The sequence below is a fragment of the Suncus etruscus genome, chromosome 3 (assembly GCF_024139225.1).
Source record: "Suncus etruscus isolate mSunEtr1 chromosome 3, mSunEtr1.pri.cur, whole genome shotgun sequence".
NCBI classification, from domain to species: domain Eukaryota; kingdom Metazoa; phylum Chordata; class Mammalia; order Eulipotyphla; family Soricidae; genus Suncus; species Suncus etruscus.
Window position 1 is genome coordinate 50050761 of NC_064850.1, and position 8112 is coordinate 50058872.

General features: G+C 36.7%; 1 non-coding gene across 1 annotated transcript; it reads right to left on the reverse strand.

The window, feature by feature from the left end:
- Positions 1-1009: 1009 nt before the first annotated feature.
- Positions 1010-1116, reverse strand: LOC126005536 (U6 spliceosomal RNA). The gene has a single exon (XR_007494587.1). It is a non-coding gene; the product is annotated as a U6 spliceosomal RNA (small nuclear RNA).
- Positions 1117-8112: the final 6996 nt, after the last annotated feature.

The window sequence follows — 8112 nt, forward strand, 5'->3', positions numbered from 1 at the left end:
TGAATTTCGGAGTTTCCATTCAGGTAGTCTAGAGTTCTGATTGATGTGCAAAGAAATATGCACCAAGCCCAAAATTAATTCAACCACATTTACTAATGTTCCAGCTACTGTACCAGCTTTTGGTGGTGTCATTGCCCATGACATCCTTTAGTTTTTTTCTTTCATCCACCTGCTTTTATTTACTCATAAATCAACTTGACTTTTGGGTAGCCAAAAGAAATATGCTGAGATGGGTACACAGGGAGCTGTGTCATCACCAATGCAATGCAACTTTGCAGATCTGTTGGGCAGGTACAGCCTCTGAGGGCAAAACCCAAAAGAACAATGTGAGCTTCAGCCATTTCGAAACACTGCTATTTGAACTGAAAGGAGGGGAGAGAGATACATCATAAGGACAGGAGTGGATAGCTGAAGCATACATTGTCCCAAGTGCATGCTAACTCATTTCCTTCTAGGATTAATGGAAGAAATATATCATTAGAGGAGTTGGTTATAGTTGGTCATTGAACACTTAACCACTTTACCCTGAAACTGACTTCCATTTTTTCTTAAACAGTGTGGAGCAGCCATTGTTGCCTAAAGGGCAATGCAAAGGAGAAGTTCCCTAGTCTGAAGATAAAAAGAGGCCAAGGCTCTTAGCTTCATTGGGGGTTACTTTTCTGTGGACAAGGGATTCAAGAACCATTTATATTGTGCACAATAGGGTTGCAGGGTCCTACTACTAGCAATTCTTCTGAGAGGTGCCATATTTGCTAGAGATTGAAGTTTTTCTTGTTTGTGTATTTTATGTATTTATTGTCTTTTATTTAAATCATTGTAATTTAAAAAGTTATTCATAGTTGGGTTTTAGTTATACAATGGTTCAGCACCAATCTTGCCACCAGTCTCAACCTCCCTCCACCAATGTTCCCAGGGTCCATCCCATGCCACCACAACCACTCCAGCCTGCCATCATAATAGGCATATTTAAGTTGAAGTTTGGTTTTTTTTTGTTTTGTTTGTTTGTTTTAAAAATATGGAACGCTTCACGAATTTGCGTGTCATCCTTGCACAGGGGCCATGCTAATCTTCTCTGTATCGTTCCAATTTTAGTATATGTGCTGCCGAAGCGAGCACTGAAGTTTGGCTTTTAAAGTTTGAGTATCATGATATCATTGTTGTTGATTCTATGATTTGAATCTTTAGTTCTGTCTTTTCTCACTACCAATTCATCTAGGTCCTCCTGACAGAATCCCCTATTTTACATCTGTCTTTCTCCTTCTCTACTCCATTTTTTCCTTCTCATTATATCGTGAGGCCAAGAGTATACTAGACAACTACTGTTTAAACCATTGTTTTCTGTGATACAAGTATTCTAAATACCCCATATAAGTGATACCATCCCATGTTTATCCTTTTCTGGTTTACTTCATTCAACATAATATTTCTCAGTTGCATTAATGTTGCATAGAATTGCTTAACTACATCACTCCAACAAACTATGCTTGTTATCCTTTTAGCATAACAAGTTTTCTTTGCCCATCACATCATATTTTGTACCTGTCAGAGCCCTAAGGGAGCTACTGCATGACAAGTCTTACCATACTTGACATCATCTTTTCTGCAATGGGTATGTTCTTGTTCAGCCAGATTCCTCAGGCACAAATCTCCTGAGCACCAAACCTCTAACCCGTTAGAGCACTTTGACACCAAACCATAGTCAATGTACTTATATGGATAATCAGACTCGGTTTTCCATTTCCTTGAGTTTGGGCCTGATTCTCTACTTAAATGCCAAGTTGTTGAAACAGAGAAAAAAGAGAAGAAGAACTCTAAGTCTTGCCACTTGTTCAAAAACATTTTCTAGGGGCTGGGGTGGTGGCGCAAGCAGTAGGGTCTTGCACGCACTAACCTAGGATGGACCACCGTTCGACTTCCTGGTGAACCATGTGGTCCCCCAAGCCAGGAGTAATTTCTGAGCACATAGCTAGGATGCACATAGCATCACCGGGTGTGTTTCAAATACCAAAACCAAACCAAACAAAAAACCATTTTCTAGTCAAATCAGTTTGTCAAAGTATCGTTAGAAGCCTCAGTTTGCTTGAAAATGAAAATAATAAGGGACAGAGACACAGGAGAAGGCACTCTTCCCTAGCATTTGAGTAACTTAGTGCTGTTGATCCCTGGCAGTGAACAAGGTTCCCTAAGCCCCACCAGGAGTTCCTGAGTACTGCCAGGTTTGACCCAAAATAAACAAAAAAGAAAAGAGAATAAAAAAAACATAATAATCATGTCTAAAGTTTATAGTAAAAGTTAAAATAAAAGACATTATTGCAATAACATCGAAACAATAGTGATGAGGGCTGGAAGGACTGGCCCAAAATATGAAGCTTACCACAAAGAGTGGTGAGTTCATGTAAAGAAACAAGTACACTAACAACTATCATGACAATGGTAGTGAGTGAGAGAAATACAGGTGAGTGTCTTGAATACTGGCAGGGAGTGGAGGAGGAAGGAGTTGGGAGCTTTGGTGGGGGGAATGTTGCACTGGTAAAGATAGGTATTCTTTTTCATAACTGAAGCCCAACTACAAACATGCTTGTAATCCGGGTGCTTAAATTAATATATTATTTGCAATGAAAAGAAATGTTATAGTGAATTGAAATAAAATAATGTGCAGAAGGTGCTCAAATATGAGATGCTAAAATAGAAGTAGACAAGGATGGAGAGCAGGGGAGAAAAACTTAGGCAATTTCTGCACCAATGACATTGTGATTGAATACTGACAGCCACCAAATTAGTGATGACTGTTTCTTTTATAATAATGACTTCTTTAAAGGAACAAAGATGGACCTTGTTGTTTTGTCTTTGACACAGAAAATTTTGTTTAGTGAAATATAAGAATCATAACTTCCTTAATTATAGTATTCTTATATTCTGTATCCAATATTTGGAAAAATTGTCTTTCCCAATTCTCTTGCTGGAAGATAATATTTCATTTCAGCAGGTATAAGAGTGGGTTGTTTATTTGGGAGTGTAGAGTTGGGGGCTGCCACACCTGGCAATGTTCAGAGCTTACTCCTCACTCTCCACTCAGTAATCACTTCTGGCAGGGCTTGGGAAACAATATGGGAGGTTGGGGATCAAAGATGAATCATTCAGTTAAAAGGTAAGTTCTTTACCCACTATACTATCTCTCTGGCCCGTGTTGTTGTAGTTGTTTTATTTCTTTTAATTTAAAATAATCTCTGATGTAAAAAAATGAACCCTTTGTTTTTGTTTTACATAAATCAATAAATAAATAATAAATAAAATGTTCAAAAAGCTAAGGTACCAATTTAGTAGAAAAGATGAAAAATGATTGATTTCAGAGGCCCAATTTTATATTATTTAAAAATAAGAGGAAAAAGAGACAGCACAGTGAATTAAAAACTTGCTTGCATGCACCAAACCCAAGTTTGATTTTTAGTACCACAGATAGTCCTCTCAGCATCACCAGGAGTAATCCCAGAGTGAACTACCAGAAATAAGCCCTAAACACCATGAAGTATATCCTCAAATTTTTTGAGGCCAGGAAACCACAAAAAAAAATGGGGAAGAAATATAAGTACATTTTACCTACCTTTTAGGAAAATACACATAAGATTCAATAGTCACTTCCTAATATGATGGAAATATTTATAAAAGCAAAAATTTTAGGCAGAGAAAGAAGCACCTTGTTCTAAGGTTCTGATTGCTGCTGGGAGTCTACATTTAAAAACTACTCAAAATCCACTTATTGAAAATCCTACACATTAAAAGTCATGTGAGTCAGAGTCATACAGGCCACCACAGAAAAGTAGAGAATTGGAATATAAAACATTTACAGGCAGAAAGTCTTTCAGTAATAAAAGGAAATCTAGTACCTGGGGTTTGGAGGTGCCATGGGGAAAATAAGTGGAAGCAAGGACACAGGGTTGAGAGAGTGAAAGGATCAGATCCAAACCACAGGAAAGGATTTCAGCTGAAAATAATGGGTTTCTGAAATATGTTTCCAGGATAAAAGAGCAAAGGTAAAAGCTGTTCTCCTGGCAAATGCTAATAAGCAATTAAAGACTTGGAGAAAGAAATGTCAGGAACACTAAAACCAATCACTGCTAGATTCTTGAGAAACAGTACTAGGGAGAGGAGGGTAGCTGACCAGCGCTGGGATTCCACTTATTGAAAGAACTGGAACATGATCTTCATGTGAACATAGTAGAGATAAAAAGAACAGTGGAGAGGCTAAGTAGGACACCAGGTCTTAATCATCTATTACTGTGCTGAATAGATGCAAGTACACTGTTCCACTCTATCAAAACCTTTGATAGTAAAAGGAGCCTATAAAAGGATCAATAAAACAATGTTTTACAACAATAAAAGAACCTAGAGCCACATGTTTTTGAGAAAATGAAGAAAAAAATTAGTCAGGATTTAAAACTTGTTTGGGTCTTCCAGGCCAGGCTAGATTAGTAAAAATTCAAACCAGAAGTAAACATTCGTATTCTATAGTAAAGGTTAAGAATTCAAATACAAAGAAGACCAACTGATATGTAAATAAGACTGGAAATTTTGTGGTTAATTTTCTCAACCTGGAAGCTCTCTGACTTTTTTTTATTACTCTATTTATATCATTAAAACTACTTCTTAATAATGTGAATTTAGTACTGTCAAGCTTCCTCTAGGTGCTCTGTAACTATAGCTTAATAAACACGGATGTATAACTTAAGGTATATAGGGGGTGTTAAGGTGGAAGATAGCCTGGGTGTTAAGGAGGGTGCAGAGGTGTAGACTGGGTGTTAAGGTACTTGCTTGGCATTCACTCAAACATTATTGCTCCACAGCACTACATATGGTCCCTGGGACACTTCCAGGAGTGATTCCTGAGCACAGAACTAGTCAGGATAAGTCTTGAGCACTTCCAGGTGTGGGTCAAAAACAAACACACAAATAAAAGATTTCCAGCAACATCCAAGCCAACAACTCATGTCAAAAATATAAATAATACTTTGCTTTAAATTATAATTGAAGCATAATGTATAAATTCTAAATATAAGTATTAACACATTGTATGCCTTATAAAAAGCCTAATGAGTAAATCTCATTACCATCTGCATCAGAAACGTGAGAATGCAAGACTCAAAATTTGAGTGATAACAAAATCACTAGTTTATGCAGCCATCAAACAGATAAATATATAGACTGACAGACAGATAAGTAAATAATAGATGATAGATAGATAGATGATAAATAATAAATAGGTGATAGATAGACAAACAGATAGGTAGCTATAAAATACTGATAAAATTATAAAATGTTGGGGCCAGAGAGATAGTACAGCAGGCTTGGCATTTGCCTTGCATATAACCAAACTGATCCTGGGAATCCGAGATGGTCCTCTAAGCTCCACCGTAGTTATCCCTGAGTACAGAGTAAGGAGTAAGCCCTAAGTAGCACCAAAACAAACAAAAAGAAATATGAAAGGCATGGCATGAGAGGACAGACACCACTGAGCTATTGTTGGCAATGAGAGTTAATGGGGGAGAAAGGGATTCTTTCAGCTCACATTTAGGAAGGGTAAAGCTCTTACAAATACATGATTAGATGAAGCATCAGAGAACATGCCTTTGAAAAAAAATATTACAAATAGTTAAATGTCACTAATACATAAAGCACAGCATTATTTTCACTAACCTTGTAAATGCATTTTTCCCATCTTAAAGCAAAGTAAGGCTTCATTTGCTAAACATAGCCTTCTTAATCTGACGCCAAAAATGCATTTCCATCAAATGAAACTGACTTCCATATTATCTTTAAGAGATTATAACTAAGCAATGTATGTGCTAGAGGCAGAAAAGTTAAGAAACTAATATTATTTCCAAAACAAAATATTGAGAATTTTTGACCCCCAAAAGAAAGTAGATCAAATATTTGATTCAACTGACTTATCAGTCTGAATTGTGTAGAGATATATATTTTAAAACTTTTTCACAATTTATCTGTGGAAGACAGCCGTAGATTCCATATTTCTGCCAAGCACAGCTGTTTCTACTAGCATGTCTGTTTTTATCATCTGTTTTTAAATTATTTGAGCTGCATTTAAAATACCACATTATGTTCTACTTTCTCTAGACATTTTAATGAGATAAGTAAGTCGATAAATACAGACAACAAAAGAAGGTAGCAATATCACATTAGGATGAACTGTGCTGTTAACAATTTTAATCATCCAATTAGTCACTCTATTATTAAAAATCATTGAAGTGTTTTTCTTTGTATTAAGATATTGAGTCATATTCTCAATAAATGAGTTAGCTATAACTTTCAGATATCTGCTAAGAACATAAATAGTGGTAAATATTCTAGTACAGAATAATAATTTTTAATTTGAGATTGACCAAGTTTCACTTGCACTTCTTACTAGTATCCCAATCTACTCCTACTGTAATCCCATATAAATTTCTTGCCATTTTCCCTTTTCTTTTGCAGCTATGATCGAACCACTCAATACCTGTCAATAATTTATACACTCCACTTTCTGCCACCTCACCAGACCTTGTGCTTACAATGACTAGGATGGGACCCCTTCAAGCTACTTTTGCACCCTACTCAAGACCAAATCTTCTTGAGTATTGAGCAGCCAAACCACACCATTGATACCATGTAGATGCTCATGCTTGCCCAAACCTATATAGGATACTCCCATATTCTTTAGACAACCTAGAGTTTCTGAGCCAGAGAGATAATACAAAGATAATGTGTGTGCCTTTTGTGTAGCTGACCCCAGCCTAATCCTGTATGATTCACGGAAGACCACCAAAAACCACCTGAATGAGTCTGTAGCACTTAAGAAGTGCCATGTTCCTAAGGCCTTTCATTGGAGCACTGGTCCAGTTGGTCGAAAATTGTCATGCCAATAGGTGCCAGAGAAACAGTACAGCAGGAGGGCATTTGCTTTGCATATATTGTCCCAAGTTCAATCCCTGGTACTCCATATGGTGCCCTGAACCAGCCAACATAATTCCTGAGTAAAGAACCTGGAATAACTCCTTAACATCTCTGAGTATGTCCCCAAAAACAAAAACTAAAAAAAAGGATTTGCCAGGCAGGGCCCCAAGACCTTTTGAGCATTACTTGGGAGACTTGCCCACTTTCTAACTGCCTTTAAGTTTAGCTATGGCATATCTTCCAAATGACCCACTTGAAGCAAAATGAATGAAGATAACAATATGTGCCTTATCCCTTTCTGAAAATCACTGGAAGCTCCTGGCTGCACTCCTTCCCTCTCAAGGAGCCTGCAGGTCTGTTGTTGTCTTCATTCCTTCTTAGTAAGTGCATACTTCAAAATGCCAGCTATCCTCAAAGGTTTCCACAGCAAGGATAACTCTCCAAAGGCATCTTAACCAAGGTGGGTGCTTCTGGGATCCTTACTGCCAACTTACACCAACATGGCAGCAACCCTAGATGATGATCGCTTACAGAGACTCTGAGATAGGATGAAGAGTCAATGAAGAAGAGTCAATGGATGAAGGATATTGTAAATATCCAACACTGTAGAATGTTTCCTAAAGTAAAATAAAAAAATTTAAAAAGGAGATATGATGGAAAACGTTCTCTTCAAGAGAGCCTAAAATTGTCAAAAATTGCAACAAGTGTATTTTCATGCAGAGGCAAGTTCCTCTGTGATATCATAGACTTTCCTAAGTTCAAATCAGAAACTAGACTAGGTGAGATGCTTTTTTTTTTTGCAGTTCTTGTGTACTAACGTCTAATATCAAATGTGCACAGTTTTCTATATGATCTTCCCATTTTTTGTATAGAATTCTAAATGGATCAAATATGAGAAGAAAATAAGAACTGAGAAATGAAGTGATCTTCTCTTCATTCTGCATCCACATTCATGTAGTGTTCTTTACTGATATTAGAAACAGTTAGTAGAGAATCTTAAATTATCAATGGTATAAATTACAACCTAATTAATTAATCCAGTCTTTTGTGCAGATTAGTAATAAAATAGAAGTCAGACGATAAGAATTCTATAGAGAGAATAATTTCCACCACTTTATAGAGTGAGTACACATCAACTTATGAAATATTCTAAATATGAAATTATAT